The sequence below is a fragment of the Bos javanicus genome, chromosome 2 (assembly GCF_032452875.1).
Source record: "Bos javanicus breed banteng chromosome 2, ARS-OSU_banteng_1.0, whole genome shotgun sequence".
Lineage (NCBI taxonomy): Eukaryota > Metazoa > Chordata > Mammalia > Artiodactyla > Bovidae > Bos > Bos javanicus.
In genome coordinates, this window is record NC_083869.1 from 95,900,789 (window position 1) to 95,917,834 (window position 17,046).

Sequence of the window (17,046 nt, forward strand, 5' to 3'; positions counted from 1 at the left end):
GGACAGCTCTTCCACCTGGGAAAATAGAGTGAAAAGGAAGGGCTGAAAGAGAGAACTTCATTCCAAAGGAAAAGCACAACAGCTAAAAGTTATTATAAGAGAAGGATCTCAAAGCAGGTGGCAGGAGCTATTTTAAGGGTAAAGAAATATTCTTGGTGGAGAAGTGTTTGGGAAAAAAACACAAATAGTGCATGAATATCATATTAGAGGAAGAAAATGTTCTCTCCAAACTAAAGAGCGGGTATGGAGTCAGTTGTTTTCACATCACATAAGCCCAGTGCATGCCACCTCAGCCTTTCCTCATCTCACCTGGCTCCTGTCTTTGGCAACCCTTTCCTCCAAAGGCAGCCAGACCCAGAATTCTCTGAGAAGAGTGTTCCTCTAAATTATTCATAGGACAGTTCTACCAACTTCCTATCCTCCCCTTCCCAGAAGTATCTGCTCTGTAATAATCCAGTGAAAATGACCAATGCTTGGAACAAATAATGAATCACTCCTTGTAAAATTTCAGGAACTTGTAGATATTTCATACAGGGAGGAATGTCTCTTCAATTCAGTTCAGTTCAGTCGCTCAGTCATGTTCGACTCTTTGTGACCACATGAATGTGGTCACACCAGGACTCCCTGTCCATCACCAACTCCCGGAGTTCACTCAGACTCACATCCATCGAGTCGGTGATGCCATCCAGCCATCTCATCCTCTGTTGTCCCCTTCTCCTCCTGCCCTCAATCCCTCCCAGCATCAGAATCTTTTCTAATGAGTCAACTCTTCGCATGAGGTGGCCAAAGTATTGGAGTTTCAGCCTCAGCATCAGTCCTTCCAATGAACACCCAGGACTTTAGGATGGACTGGTTGGATCTCCTTGCAGTCCAAGGGACTCAAAAGAGTCTTCTCCAGCACCTACCCACATCCTAAATGGTACCACATATAAATATGCTATAAACTTGACCTTTTTTAGGGTATGAGGTCTTGTTTTATGGGAGTGAGAACATTATTTTTTAAATACTGATTTTCAAAAGTTGAGATCGCTACTTTCAATTAAAATCTAAAGCAGACCAGAAAAATATTTATGATGTTATTTCCAACTTGTCTTCTCTTCCTCGTACATGAACTTTGTTTTTAGTAAAGATACGGGAAAGTGCTTTAATAAGCAAAAAAAAAAAAACTTTCTAAAATCCTATTTAATCTTGTATTTTTTTTTTTTTTTTCATTTTCAAAACTGGCTTTAAATACTCATCAGAGTGCTATGCGAAGCAACTGGGGTGAGAGCATGTTACACATATGAGCGGGGGCTGGAGTGCCCTGAGAGAAGAGGGACCCATCCATCAGAGCAGCTGGGGTGCCCCACACCCACCCTGGGATAAGGGAACAGATAGAGGCCCTCTCTGGAGGGTCCCATGGGCCAACTGGGAGCCAGCCCTCCCTTCGAGGTAGATCATCTGGGAAGGGACCGAGATGGAGCTCTCACAGTGGCGGTGATAGGCGGTCACTTCCTCAGTGGTACTGCTGATAGCTGGGGTAGCTTGGGCCCGGGGTACCCTCCTTAGGGGGCAGCTGGCCAGGGTCCTCCAAGAATGGGGGTGCATTGTGGCACTGCTGGGCAGTATAGCAAGTGAGAAGGATGCCAACACCCTCGATGAGGGCCAACAGGATGGTCCCCCATCATTGCCGAGCCCACCATGGCCAATGGGCCACTGCGGGCAGCCAGCACAGGCCTGGTCTGTGCTCCACTGGTGATGGAGTTCCAGGGATCTTCCTTGCCCCGAAGCCGCATCAGACCACACTTGATGGTGGAAAACCGCGCTCCTCCCCCGCCCGCCATAGTGAAGGCTCGACCGCAATCATCCACAATTCGCCATGGGCAAGGTTCCTGAGCATACTCCTCCATGGCGCCGCACAGTATGGCTAAACCCCAGCCGGGCCACACCCCCCGTTGTATTTCTTTTCTACCAGTGCACTTTTGGAAGTGTTTTATCCATATGACACTCTAGTCCTGGTAGGGATAAAACATGACTGACAAGTCTATGTCCATATTTACAACTGGTAGGGATTCCTACCATAATATTGCATTCTCAGTTCTCACTACAGTAGACTATTGCCAGGGACAGACACAATAATCCCCTCAATTGCATGCTTTTTCAATGTGACTCTGCTACTCCTTCCATCAGTGAAAGTGAAAGTGTTAGTCACTCAGTCATGTCCACCTCTTTGGGACCCCCATGGACTGTAGCCCACCAGGCTCCTCTGTCCATGGAATTCTCCAGGCAAGAATACTTCCATCAGTGAGTGGAGTCCATTTCCTCTCCCCTTGAACCTGGGTTGGCTTTGTGACTTTCTTGACTCACAGAATTTGGCAGGTGTGAGTTCCAGGCACCCTTGTGGAGCCCCAAACCTCCATGTAAAGAAGCCCAGGCTGTCCTGTTAGATAAGTGTCTCAGAGGAAGGAGCCCCAAGGTGCCCAGCTGACAGCCATACCCAGACATGTGAGTGGGACCTTGCTGCATCCTCCAGCCGGAGCCATGACCAGCCCACACATGTAGAGCAAATGCGTATCTTTTCCACTGAGTCCACTCAGATGGCAGGTCTACAGAATCATAAGCAAATTACTGCTTTATGCCACTGTGTTTTGGGGTACTTTGTTACCTAGCAGTAGAGAACCAAACTACTGACTTTACACAAAATGACTAAATTGTGTACAGCTACCCAGATTTGGTACATCCAAAATGAAATACTTAACCTCAGAAAGCATCATCTGTCTAAATACAAAAATGTAAATGATTGAAGTTCAAATTATGCTCCAAATCAGAGACCACTTCCCCCAGACCCCTGCTCGCCTTCTTCTATGGCAGTGGCCCTCAAAGTGTGATGCCGGAACAGCAATATCAACAACACATGAGAACTTGTTAGAAATGCAGATTTTGGGCCTTCTACTGAGAGAGAAACTCTGAGGATGGGGCCCATAAATCTGTATTTCAACAAGCCTTGTAGGTGAGTCTGATGCATGCTGAAGTGTGACAACCACTGTTCTATAGCAATAACACTTCTGATGCTTAACTGGTATACCTGGCCACCTGGATAAAAACTAGGTTAGGTGGCTAGGTAAAGCCACGGCTAAGTTCCGACAAACAAAAAGTAAGCAGAAATGGGAAAAGGGGTGTTCTCTTCTCTGTCTCTTTCACCTTCATGCTGGCTGGAATTCAGATATGATGGGTGGAGCCCTGGAAGCTGTCTTTGATCATGAGATGATCCTGGGAAAGGAATCCATGCACAGCAGAGCAACAAGACAGAAGGAGCCCAGGCCCCTGATATTATGGAGATGCCACGTTCCCTGACTTCCTGAACATGAGGAATTCCTATCTTCAGTTCTGTTTCTAAAGTTTTCTACCCCTCACAATTAAATCCTAACTAAGATATCATTCTAAGTAGTACCCCTTCCCCTTACCAGCTGAAATATTCTTTAATATAAGAATATTTTATTTTCTTCACTTGTCACAAGATATTCTTTAGGTTGTTTCTATTTTCATTTGCCTATTAACCATCTCCCTATTTGACTGGAAGCTCATGGAGGCAGTTTTATTCATCATTGAATCCCCAGCATCCAACACATTTTACCCTCCAAACGAGGACTTGGAGAATATTTACTGAATCAGATGGACAGATGAAAGGATGGATGTAGTAAAGCCACAGTTTTTCCTATAATCTTTAAGCACTGATAAAATGATCAAGCCTTAAATAAATCTTTTTACATCCAGTAAAACTATCTCCCTACAACATCTTATCTGTTCCACAATGTAATCTAAACATGAAGCAATAATAGTAACTAACACTTTTATACATCTTGTGTGAAAGTCACTCAGTCGTATCTGGCTCTTTCCAACCCCATGGACTGTAGCCTCCGAGGCTCCTCTGTCCATGGAATTCTCCAGGTCAGAATACTGGAGTGGGTAGCCGTTCTCTTCTCCAGGGGATCTTCCCAACCCAGGGATTAAACCCAGGTCTACCACATTGCAGGCAGATTCTTTCCCATCTCAGCCACCAGGGAAGCCCAAGAATACTGGAGTGGGTAGCCTATGCCTTCTCCAGCAGATCTTCTCCAGCAGATCTTCCTGACTCAGGAATCAAACCAGGGTCTCCTGCATTACACCAAAACAAGCTCCAAAAGAGGCACATACTATAATATACCTTACCTGTATTCCTCAAACCTGTCAAAAATCATCAAAAACAGGAAAGTTTGAGAAAGTGTCACAGGGAACTTAAGAAGACTAGAAAATGTAACCTAGTATTCTGGATGGAATTATGGGAACAGAAAAGGGCATTAGGTAGAGATGAAGGAAATCTGAATAAATTAAACACTTTAGCTGATAATAATATGTCACTATTGGTTTAGTAATTGTAACAAATGTACCACACTAATACAAGATGTTAATAGCAGGTAAACTGGGCCTGGGGTGGGGTAAGGGGGGGTTGTGGGTATATACTCTCTGTACTGTCTGCTCACTTCCTTAAATCTAAAACTGTTCTTAAAAATGAAGTCTATTTTTTAAAAAAGACATATATTAATTCTCATGAAAACTGAGATGGGAACCATGATGAGCCCTATTTTACAGATAAGAGTACCTTAAGTTCGGTTTCCCCAAGTCTTTGAGACTTAGAATATACGTCTCTTCTGCACCAAAATGTATTTGATTCATTTAAATAATGTGTATTGATTACTGTCTGCCAGTCAGAGACTGAGCTTAGGTGATTCTATGAAGAGAGGCACAATTAGGAAGGCAGAAAGAACTTTGTATCTACCTACTGAAATTAAAGGGCACAAGCAAACATTTTATTAAGAAAGTGTGCACAATCCTAAAATGTATTTTACATGGTGACAGCACATATACTCCTTCAATAGCTAAAAACAACTGAGCTTGACATCTAATTATCAAGATAACTATTTAAATATGAAGCCACCAGCTGGCATAAATTTTTAAGAACACATAAGCCATATATCAGAAGTTACAAGGCTGTTTAAGAATGAATTTGTATCTTATCCCAGATACTAAAATAACTAAGGCTCTATCTTTGAGGACAATCCCTGGTCTATTGAAAGAACACCTCAAAGGAGAAAACTCCCTATGTCATTTGCATTCCTTTCTGAAGATATTCAGTGTAAACTTCCTTAACTGTTATTTTGGCTGGTAGAACCTTAACATTTTCATTGCTGATTACTCCACTGATCAAAACAAAGATTTGGTACATTGGCTGATCAAGCTGAAATTCCTGGCCCATGCCAGTCTGACCATGAAATGTCATACATGCTCACATAATGTGGTACACGAAGACAAAAATAAGCTTTTTTTTTTTTTTTTGCAAAGTGTATTACTTCTGGGGCTTCTTGATTTTCATACCTGGAACTGTAAGTAACAGGTAGACTCCAATCTAAATATCCACCTGAAACAATACCCAAGGGAGCACTTGTACCCGTAACTTCACTGCTTCTTGTGATTCCTTTAGCTGCCTCACTGTATTTAGCCTTAAAAGTCCAGCTGAGGCATTAGGTCCTTCACAAAGTTTTAGCCCGCTCAGTGTGGGCCATGGCACCTTGTACAGACCTCAGTCATAGTACTTACCACAATTCAGTACATTTTAACAAGTAATAAATGCAGATGAGGTACCATTCTGGGCATCTGGGAAACATCAGTGAACAAATCAAAGATGCCTACCCTTGTGAGGAAAAATACACAATAAATAAACTATAATAAGTAAATTTTATAGTATGCTATAATGATAAGTGCTATGGAAAAGTAAAGGACTTCCCTGGTGGCTCAGTGGTAAAAGAATCGGCCTGCCCATGCAGGAGATGTGGGTTCAATCCCAGGTCTAGGAAGATCCCCTGGAGAAGAAAATGGCATCCCATGGACAGAGGAGCCTGGCGGGCTGTAGTCCATGGGGTTGCAAAAGAGTTGGACACGACTTAGCAACTGACCAACAAAAACATATGGAAAAAGAAAACACGGAGCGGGTTAAGAGGGCTGGGATGGACTAGGGCACAGAAGAAGGTTCAAGTTATAGCACTTGAACCATATATAAGAGTACTCATGTTCTCTTCTGTGAGAACAGGATTTAAGCAAAGACTTGATGGAGGTGAGGGAATTAACTCACTTCCTTCAAGTCTTTGCAGATCCCAGAAAAAGAGGCTTCCAGATAGTGGAAAGAACAAGAGCAAAGACCCTCACACAGGAAAATGCTTGGTGAGTTTGAGAAGAAGCTTGGAGGCCAGTGAATCTGGAGCAAAATGCCTCAGAAGGGAATAGGAGGGGAAGAGAGAGGCAAAGCAGGGAGCATCAATGATGGCAGCTTGTGGGCCATTACAAACACTGTGGCTTTTACTCTGTGTGAAGTGGGGAACTGTTGATGGGCTTTAAGTAGTGGAGAGACATGATCTTATTTTTGCAAGATTCACTCAGGTCATTATGTGGGGAATAAAATTGTAGCGGGTCCAAGACAGGAGCAGAAAAACCTGTTAGGAGGTAATTATAAGAGAGGAGGATGCCTCAGGCAAGAGAAGTAGCATAAAGTGGGGCAGATGAGAGCCAGATTTTGGATTTAGCATCATGGGGGAAGGAGTCGGGTGTAATCCTTGTGTTAGTCGCTCAGTCATGTCTGACTCTTTGCTACTCCACAAACTGTAGCCTGCCAGGCTCCTCTGTCCACGGAATTCTCCAGTTAAGAATACTGGATTGGGTTGCCATTTCCTTCTCCAGGGGATCTTCCTGACCCAGGGATTGAACCTGGTCTCCTGCACTGCAGGCAGATTCTTTACCATTTGACCGCCAGGGAAGCCCCGATAACAAACAAAGGAGAGCCAAAGACGTCTTCAGGGATTTTGTCCTGAGCAACTACTACAATGGAGGTATCAGGAACCAATGTGGGAAGACCATAGAAGAGGCAGATTAGTATGTGAAGAGCAGGAATTCATGAAAGAACATGAATTTGGTTGTCTGAAAATGTTCTGTTGACAGTTTCTGGTAAGATGGAATAAATACAAGGAGAGTGGGTGTCAGCACTCTGAAAGAAAATCTGGGATTCAGCAGAGCAGCACATTTTAGAAGTGCTCCATTTCAAATTCCCAACACTTGATATCAGAGACAACATTGTGAGGAAAAACACAGAAATCAATGTCTTTGAATCTAAAAGTGATGGTGAAGAATTAGACTCTGAACATGAAAAAAATCTAAAAACACCTCAAATGATTTATCTACATTTACCTCTTTATACATGACCTGAGAATAAAATATGATTTTAAAAATCCACTAGATAGGACTAAATTTTCAAAAAATAGAAAGTAACTTCAGTGGTAAGAAATCACCATGTAATAGTTTAATGGGCAATGCTTTTCTTAGTGACACAAAAAATATCTTTAAATTGGATACAAGGAAATAATGATGATTAAAAATAACTAATACTTACTAGCCACAATGAGCCAGGGACAGTGCTAAGTGCTATACATGGAATTTTTTTTTTTTTTTACTCTCACAACAATCCTATGAAGTAGTAACCAATTTCCCTCCTTTTAAGAGAATGCCCAAAATAGTGCAGAAAACTTATGTGTCTTTTGTATGTCCCATACAATCTTTGTGCTTTGCTACTTTTTCCCCTTTGGAAAAAATCATCAGCTTCCTATTTAATAATTCCTCACCTTTAAGAATTTTAAGAAGGAAATCTTTAGCATGGGTCTTAGATGCCTGCTGCATTTATTATCCCAAGTCCAGCTGCTCTCTCTGCTACACATAGACTTCTAATTCCAGTCTTTTGTGTGGGTTTGGGGTTTTGTTTGGTTCCCTTTTTCAAGTCAAAAAATAGGCATGGGAGACTTCGCAGTGTCTGGGACTCTGTGATCCCAATGCAGGGAGTTCCAGTTTGATCCTGGGTCGGGAAAGTGAAAGTGAAAGTCACTCAGTCATGTCCAACCCTTGTTGACCCCATGGACATACAGTCCATGGAATTCTGTAGGCCAGAATACTTGAGTGGGTAGCCTTTCCCTCCTCCAGGGGATCTTCGCAACCCAGGATCAAATCCAGGTCTCCCACATTGTGGGTAGATTCTTTACCAGGTGAGCCACAGGGAAGCCCAAGAAAACTGGAATGGGTAGCCTATCCCTTCTTCAGAGGATCTTCCCAACCCAGGAATTGAAACGGGGTCTCCTGCATTACAGGCGGATTCTTTAGGAACTGAGCTCTCAGGGAATTGGATCTCAAGTGCTACAACTAAAGATCCCATGTGCCACAACTGGGACCTAACATAGCCAAATAAATAAATAAATTTTTTTTCAACAAAAAACAAAAAAACAAGCACAGAAGGAGGTGCAGGGCTAAAGGGATGAGTAACTGTCCCTGCCTTGAGGCACTTACAGTCTAATTGGTGAAACAACACACAAATGGGTAATCTACTCCCTCTCACATGCCAGGTTTTCTGTGTGTGCAGCAAGCTCTGACAATGCAGCGACAACTCAGGGCAGGCCCTGATGGAAAGAAAAAGTGGGTGTTTTCTCAACTCCTTCAGCTTCATGCTGGATTACGGGTCATTCTGGTAAACATTCTTGGGCTGCAGTGAGCCACTCAGAGGGTGTTTTGATAACTCTTTGATACCTTGTATCACATAGGCCACAAGAGCATACACTGTTTGTTTAATCTTGGACTAAAGATGACAGACTAGGTTCTATGTAAGTCCTGAAGATGATTCAGTTCCGGCTTCCCAGGAAAAAAAAAAAAAAAAAAACAAATTCTGACACACAATTACCAAAGCATGGTACTGGCTGGGCTCAAAAACCACAGTTACAAAAACTATTTAGCAACATACTGTAGAATAAATGTTCATTGACATTTACAGAGTATTAGTCAATAATATATTAAACAATAACATTTACAGATTTATTACATGAATCTACACAGGGTACTTGTACTGGGGTTAGGGAGTGGGGGAAAAAAAGGACGTAGTTCATTTTGGAAAAGGATCAGTCTAGTTAGGGAGCCTCTGTGAACCTAGAATAAAAACCAGAGTTATAAACACACCAAATTCTAGTAAATTCAATCCCATTTTACTGATGTTTATAACCCTCATAGGCTGCAGTCCATGGGGTCGCAACGAGTCGGATACGACTGAGTGACTTCATTTTCACTTTTCACTTTCATGGGTTGGAGAAGGAAATGGCAACCCACTCCAGTGTTCTTGCCTGGAGAATCCCAGGGACGGGGGAGGCTGATGGGCTGCCGTCTATGGGGTCACACAGAGTCGGACTCGACTGAAGTGACTTAGCAGCAGCAGCATAACCCTCATTCATAGTTTGAGACTATGTGCACTAAGGGACCTCTTATATTAACAGCATCTCAGAACTGTGACAATATCTGCTCAAACCAATGGATTAGGATGATATGAAGTTTTTTTTTCCTGATCTGCAACTACAAGACCCTAATGGTATAAAATCTGCTTGTGCAGGGGAGGGATGAGCAAGAATGTGCTCTAAGTTCAGCTGGCAATAAGATATTTCCTAGAAGAAGCAACACTGTTGTTAATGCAATTTACAGAAACCTATACCAAATCACCGTCATTTTTGACAGGTCCCTTAGGGAAAAAAAAAAAAAGTGTGTCAAATACTAAAACATTAGATTTTAGCTGACTGGATTAGATTCCTTGCTAAAAGCTGTCTACACAGAAGCAACATTGACAATCATGACACTGAAATTTTTAAGGGTTCTTATTCTCATCTGCAGCCTTAGGATGTGTACAGATGAAAAGATTTATTCTCTCCTCCATCATCCTTACAAACTCAAACAGGTAACTTCATCTAAATTCCTTGTAGAGGGAAGGGGTAAAAGCCTAGGTGGGAGGAACTTTTGAAAATAGTGTCTCTTCCCCACTCCATCTTTTGATGTTACTGATGGAAATGGTCTATGTGTGAAAAAGAAAACCTGAGAACCACTCATCTGAAATATCTGAACACACAACCAGATGATACAGATAGTTTCAGGAGATACGGGAACTGCTACCATTAAGCTCACCTCCAGTACAATTCCACTATATAGAGACGGGATGCCTCCTAGGGTGTGGCTTGAACCGCTGTATCCTGTACCTGAGTTTAAGTGAAAGTGAAAAGTGAGAGTGAAGTCGCTCAATCATGTCCGACTGTTTGGGACCCCATAGACTGTAGCCTTCCAGGCTCCTCTGTCCATGGGATTTTCCAGGCAAGAGTACTGGAGTGGATTGCCATTTCCTTCTCCAGGGGATCTTCCCAACCCAGGGCTTGAATCCAGGTCTCTCACATTGTAGACAGACGCTTTACCATCTGAGCCCCCAGGGAAGTACCTGAGTTTAGGTAATAACAACTCCTGTGAGGGCGTGAGTCAGCTGCGTTGCTTTCCAGTGTCACCAAGACTACATACATGACTAAACCACAATTATCACAGAGATCAGAAAAGTTTTATCAAGATGCACGTGAACATCAGCATGAAGACTGATGCAGTTAACGACCACTTCACCCTTTTTATTCATATATTGAAAGAAATGTTAACTCTTCTAGAGAAGAAATGTGCTCTGATACTTCTGAAGTACATCCTATGATAAATTATATTTCACTTCAGCACAGTAAAGCATCAGTTTTTAAGCCCCAAAAGACATCTTGTGTGGATGCTTTGCTTTCTTTGAATAAGCATTAGGGAGCAAAGGCATAAAACCTAAAGGGGAAGGAGTTAAGAATCCAGTAAGACAGTTATAAAGTTAAGAGAAACCTATCTTTTTGGACTGATGTTAAAGCTGAAACTCCAATACTTTGGCCACCTGATGTGAAGACCTGACTCATTTGAAGAGACCCTGATGCTGGGAAAGATTGAAGGCGGGAGGAGAAGGGGATGACAGAGGATGAGATGGTTGGATGGCATCACCGACTCAATGGACATAAGTTTGAGTGTACTCCTGGAGTTGGTGATGGACAGGGAGGCCTGGAGTGCTTCGGTCCATGGGGTTGCAAAGAGTCAGACACGACTGAGTGACGGAACTGAACTGAAGTGAATGCTGTAGATATGTGACTGCTATAACTAGTAAGAGAGTAGTGTAGCCAAAAATGCAGTATTTGGACAGGACTGCAAAAAAGAAAGCTGTTATCCTTAGAAAGTCAAATGTTTCCACCTTCTCAGGGTTACTAATGCTGTTTTCCCACAGCTTCTTGGAAAAATATCGCTGTTTTCTCTGGGCTCTTTCCAGGTGCTTTATTGAGAGAGCAAAATGGAGGAAGAGGAAAATACCATAAACAACTTCACTGTGGAAGGATGGGAAATGCTGACCTCAATCTGCTTCTGTTCTTTCTGTATAAAATTCTCATATGCGTAATTGCAGAGGAAGAAGGATAATCAGAAAATATGGCATTGGTCATTTGCTGATTGTTCTAGCACAATAATTCTCAAATATATTCATCCTTTATAGTCTAAATCAGAGCTTCTAAAACACTCTATGGTAAAGGACCAAATTTTAAAATTTCCAGTCTACTGCAAGCTTTTATAAATTACAGTAGAAATGAGTTACTGGAAAAGTAAATTTTTAAAAATATACAAAATATAAGCCCCCAAATTTTGTATTAGTGATTTCAACAGGCATAAAATACTCTGTCAAATTGCTATTAAAGTTTATAAAAGCTTATTCTCAGCTTCTGTACTTACCTTGTGGCAGATGGATAACAAACTATTCTGAACTACAGTCTGAAAAGAATTGTCTTAACCACACACCTATTCACAAACATGGGACACATATACATCACAGAAGCACACACAAGCACATCAAAGTAAAGATAAATTTCTATCCATTTAAAAAATAATTTAAATATATATATAAAATAATTGTTCTATATATTTCTTTAAAATTCACTTTATACCAAAAAAGTTGATGAGAAAGCAGCCATCTCCTACCCCACCTCTCCCCTTCAGTACCTACCCAAAGTGGCAGCTGTCTAACAATCACACCTATCAGGGGAGCTGTCATTGCCAACCTCCCGTCCCCCCAGCCTGACTTTCCTCCTGGGGCTCTCTTCTTCTCACAGCTGCTGACCTGGGTATTCCCTCTGCCTCTCTTCTATGCAGGGATACCCTTTGAGAAACACTATAATGCTGTTCAAAATATTTGCTGCTCCTGCCTTGGGGTTGATTATACTCACCCCATTGATGTCAGGCTTGGTTATGAGTTGTGACGTCCCATCCGATAGGAGGATTTTCCATCTCTGCCTTGTTAAACTCAGAAGTGACCGTGTGACTTGCTTTGGCCAATGACATGTGACATTCCAAGGTGGAAACTTGAGAGAGTTCTATCATCTCTTTTCGTTCTGCCATAAGTCTGGCAATTTCACAGATAAAGAATGCTCCGCCAGCCTGAGTCCAATTATGATGATGAAAAGGAGCAGAACTACACAACGGGCACAATGGGTGAAAAGAAATAAACCTACGCTGTAAACCATTGAGAGTTTGGCACTGTTTGTGACTGCATCAGAGCCTGAGTTGATGAATATATCTGTATTTCCTAGATCTCCTTTGTTTTATGCTCTAATTTTGACAATTTATCTTCCAGTAGCTTCCTGAGAAAGTGTCTATAACAGGCAAAGATCTAATATGTCTGAAAATAATAGAATACTGCATTTGAAATAATTTTCTCTCTGAATCAGAAAGCACGGAGACATTGCCTTCTAGTTCCCAATGATGCTGTTGGGAAGACCACTGTTATTTTTATTTCTAGTCCTTTGTGTGTATCTTCACCCACTCCCAGAGGCTTTTAATGGCTGCTCTAAAATTTCGTGGTTATGTGCTTTGTTACGGGCCTTTTTCAAGAGACCTGAGTATCTTTCAATCTTAATGCTCATGTTTTTGAAATCTAGGACGGAATCTTCAATATTTATCTTAAAATCATCTTTTTCTTTTTTAAATAAAAATTTTAGTTTCATCAAAGTTAAATATGCTCTAAGTCTGCAGAGTCAACAACCTTCTCACTGAATATTTACTGTTCCCCAGGGACAGCTACTCTGATTTTTTTTTTTAGCTAGTTCTTTGGTATTGACCTCCATATCTCTACACATATATTTAATTGTGGTAACATGATATTTCTGTTTTAGGCATTATTTATTTTCATTATGGAAATGAGGATTTATTCTCCTCCTTCTCTGCACATCCACAACATATATGCTCCTTTCACTATATATCATAACTTTAATTAGATTAATCATGAGTATTTACATTATTAGGACCTTGTATTCCAGTTAGATTTGAGTCATGTAATAACTATGATTACTTTTCCTCTCCTACCAAACTTTTTGTTTTCCCTGGAGTTAATAATTGTATTGTTCTTTTCATTTAGTTTCCTAAGCATATATTGGCAATTCAAAACTCTCTACAACTCATTTAAATTTCATCTCAGTACATTTTTACATGTCAGACTTTCTAGTTTGTTGGTTAGTTGGTTGGATAGTTTGTTGGTTTCTCTCTTTCATGCTGGACAATTCCCTTAAGTTCACTGGAGCACTCCCAAATGGAGGTCCTTTCTCCTCATTTCTCAAGAAAGAAGGATTGAATATACTTTAGTTAGCAGTTTGTTAGCTGGGTTTATAACTTTTAAATATTTGGACAAATGTTCCATAGGCCACTTTTTATGCTCTTTTCCCAGGCTCTACAAATGGCATAAAGCAGACACGGCCACTAACCCCTGAACTCTGGCTTCCTGTCGGGCAAATTTGCTTCCTTTTCATCAACACCCCTTCTGCAGGCTTAGGTATCAGCTTCCCAACTCTGCTAAGTCAGTTGCCCTTCCTCCATTCATCCTATCTTCTAAGCATGCGTTGAATTCTCTCAACTGCTGTTATCAGCTTTTCTGTTCCTTTGTCCTTGAGGGGTTGTAGAAGTATCCTATTGCTGCTGTGACAAATTATCACAAACGAAATGTCTTCAAACAACACAAGTTTATCATCTTAAAATGCTGGAGGTCTGAAGTCCGTAATCAGTCTCAGTCCGATAAAATCAAGGTGTTGGCAGGTGGCATCCCGTTAGGAAACAGAGGGAGAATCTGTTTCTTTGCCTTTTCAAGTTCCTACAGGATGTCTGCATTTGTTGGCTAGTGACCTCATCCTCTATCCTCAAAGCCAGCTGCTAAGCATCTTCCATTCTTTCTCTCTCTCTCTCTAACTCTCCTGCCTCCTTCTTTCCCTTATAAAAAGCTTTGTGAAATCACGTCCAACTCTTTGCAACCCCATGAACTATAGCCTGCCAGGCTCCTCTGTCCATGGAATTCTTCAGGCAAAAATACTAGAGGGGGCAGCCATTTCCTTCTCTAGGGGATCTTCCTGACCCAGGGGTTGAACTCAGGTCTCCTGCATTGCAGGAGGATTCTTTACCATCTGATCCACCCTGGAAGCCCTCGGGGATTACACTGGGCCCACTCAAACAATCTAAGATAATCACCATATCTCAAAATTCTTAACTTAATCACATCTGCAAAGTCCTTTTTTTTCAAATAAGACAATCCCAGGTCCCAGAAATTAAGATAGGAGTACTTATGAAGGGACTGTTATTCTGTCTATCGTAAGGGTTTACACTTTTCTTACTCCTTTAGTGTGGAGTGTCAGAAATGAGCAAAGCAAAAAATATGTGTTCAATCACCTTGTTTGATCAGGAACCCAAATAGTATGTGTACTGTTTCCAATCCCTGGGATTCTTCTCAAATCTTTTTTCAAATAGATAAAAATAACAGATAGGAATAATAATAGAAATAACCAAATATCACTGAAGCCTTTAATCTATACATGAGATTAGAACAACCTTCAGAAATTTTTCATGAATCATGAGTGTCACTGTTTGGAAGAGAATCTGGCAGAGTAGAAATGGGAAGAAAATGAATAAAAGTGGAAAACAGAACAAATGAGTAGGAAAAAAAATTTTTGAAGGAGGTGCTTATAAGATTATGAAATATACCTGACACTCAGTAATATGGGTGCTAACCACAGACTGACAGACAAGAATCAAAGATGAGAACAGAAAGGTCACATCACATATGAAAAAAAAGCTAAATTTAGAATTGGAATTTCTAAATTCAAACCCCAATTCTCAAACTTACAGTCTGATCTTGTGCAAGTCAATCAGGTGTCTTGGTTGTACAGCTGAAGCCGAAACCATCAAAAAAAGTTATCTCAATTTAAATTAGCAAACATATATGAAAGACTTCAGGGAGCCATCAATCACATTGCAGTTGGATGTTAGTTGAATCTAAAGCAGAAATCGGCACTAATTGAAAACTAGCATTATGGCAAAGTAATGATAACATAAGAACCCAACAGCTGGAAGGCAGACTAAAAGAAAATTTTCTTTCCTATTTCTAAAACAATGGACTTAAAAAAATAAACAAACAAAGAAAAAGATGGACTAACCATAAGAAAATTCACCTTAATGCATGGTCACGATTGCAGATATTCTATAGAAATACCACTTTTACTCATTATTATTATTATTTTTTACTGAACTCCTTCAGTGTGCCAAACACCCCATGCTAGGTATTAAAGTTATAGCAGTGAATAAGGAAGATGCAATCGCTGCCCTCACAGAGGTTAGTCTAGTAGGGAACCAGACAATTAAGCAAAAAATGGCAAGTAAGTGTGATAGGTGATTTCAGTTCAGTTCAGTTCAGTCGCTCAGTCGTGTCCGACTCTTTGCAACCCCATGAATCACAGCACGCCAGGACTGCCTGTCCATCACCAACTCCTGGAGTTCACTCAGACTCACGTCCATCGAGTCAGTGATGCCATCCAGCCATCTCATCCTCTATCTTTCCCTTCTCCTCTTGCCCCCAATCCCTCCCAGCATCATGGGAACCAAAACATGGACTTCAGGCAGTGAAATCAGACTAGGGTGCAAGTCTGAGGTAGGGGGTTAAGTACCGTGCTCAGAGTTCATGACATACCCTTCAGAGCTCAGCCACACAGCAGGAACTAGCAAAGCAAAAATGAAAGGGGATGGTTAGACAGAGGGTGCCAAGGAGCCTACTCCTTCACCTAGGAAGACTGACAAGGTATTTTGGAAACTTTTTAGCCTAATTCTTGTGTCATGTATGAAATGGTGACAGGACCACTATGAGAGTAAAGTGCTTGTATTACTATGATGCTATCAGACTCACACTAATGAAATAATAATTACTTTGCTTTCTTCTCAGAGTAAATTCCCTCCCCTACTGCTCACTCTACAACCAGGCAGTGGAGCACAGTGGTTAAGAGTGCCACTGTGGGATCCGTTTGCCAGATCTGGAAATCAGGCTCTGGAATCAGGTTGCCAGCTTTGGGTTCACATTCTCACTCTTGCCGCTTGCTAGCTCTAAGACCTTGGAGAGGTTATTTTCTTCATCCCTTTAGGCTTCAGCTTACTTATGTACAAAATGTTCCTAATGTTACTATTTTCCTCATTAAGTTATTATGAGGATTAAGTTAGTTAACAAGTCAAAAGTGTTTAAAACAGTGCCCAGGCCAAAGTAAGAACTCAATAAATCTTCACTTATTGCTGCTACCAGTTTTATTTGCCAACCACTGGCCTTTTGTAATTTCCAGGAGGATAAGAGGTCAGTTGATTTTGTTTACATGGCATTGCTTTCAGTCACAAGGAAGACAAGAATGCAGCAAGACTACTAGCTTACCAACTGGTCCTCAAAATAGAAATAAGACGCAACCAGAATCTTGTTGATCAGTTCTTCGGTTCTGACTCTGAACGTGGGAAGATCAGAAAGCTTCAAAGAGGTCTTCGTCTCTTTCAGGTTATATAGAACTAAGACAGAGATGGCAGAGAGTGTGACCATGCTGAAATCAGGTCCCATAAGAAGGCAGTACTTTGGTGGACTCTTATGATTCAGGCTGTAAAACAGAAACAATATTTATAGATGCATTTAGAGACTATCAAGCTAAGGGAGACCTGTTTATGCAAACCAATGCCAGGAGATTAAGTCCAAAATTTCAACTGCATTCACTCATGAAACATTTGAATGGCAGCTATGTATAAAATACT

At 41.2% G+C, this 17,046-nt stretch overlaps 1 pseudogene; it reads right to left on the reverse strand.

Moving 5' to 3' along the window:
• Positions 1-1,152: 1,152 nt before the first annotated feature.
• LOC133227856 (mitochondrial import inner membrane translocase subunit Tim17-B-like) lies at positions 1,153-16,768 on the reverse strand (annotated as a pseudogene).
• Between the last annotated feature and the right edge of the window lie 278 nt (positions 16,769-17,046).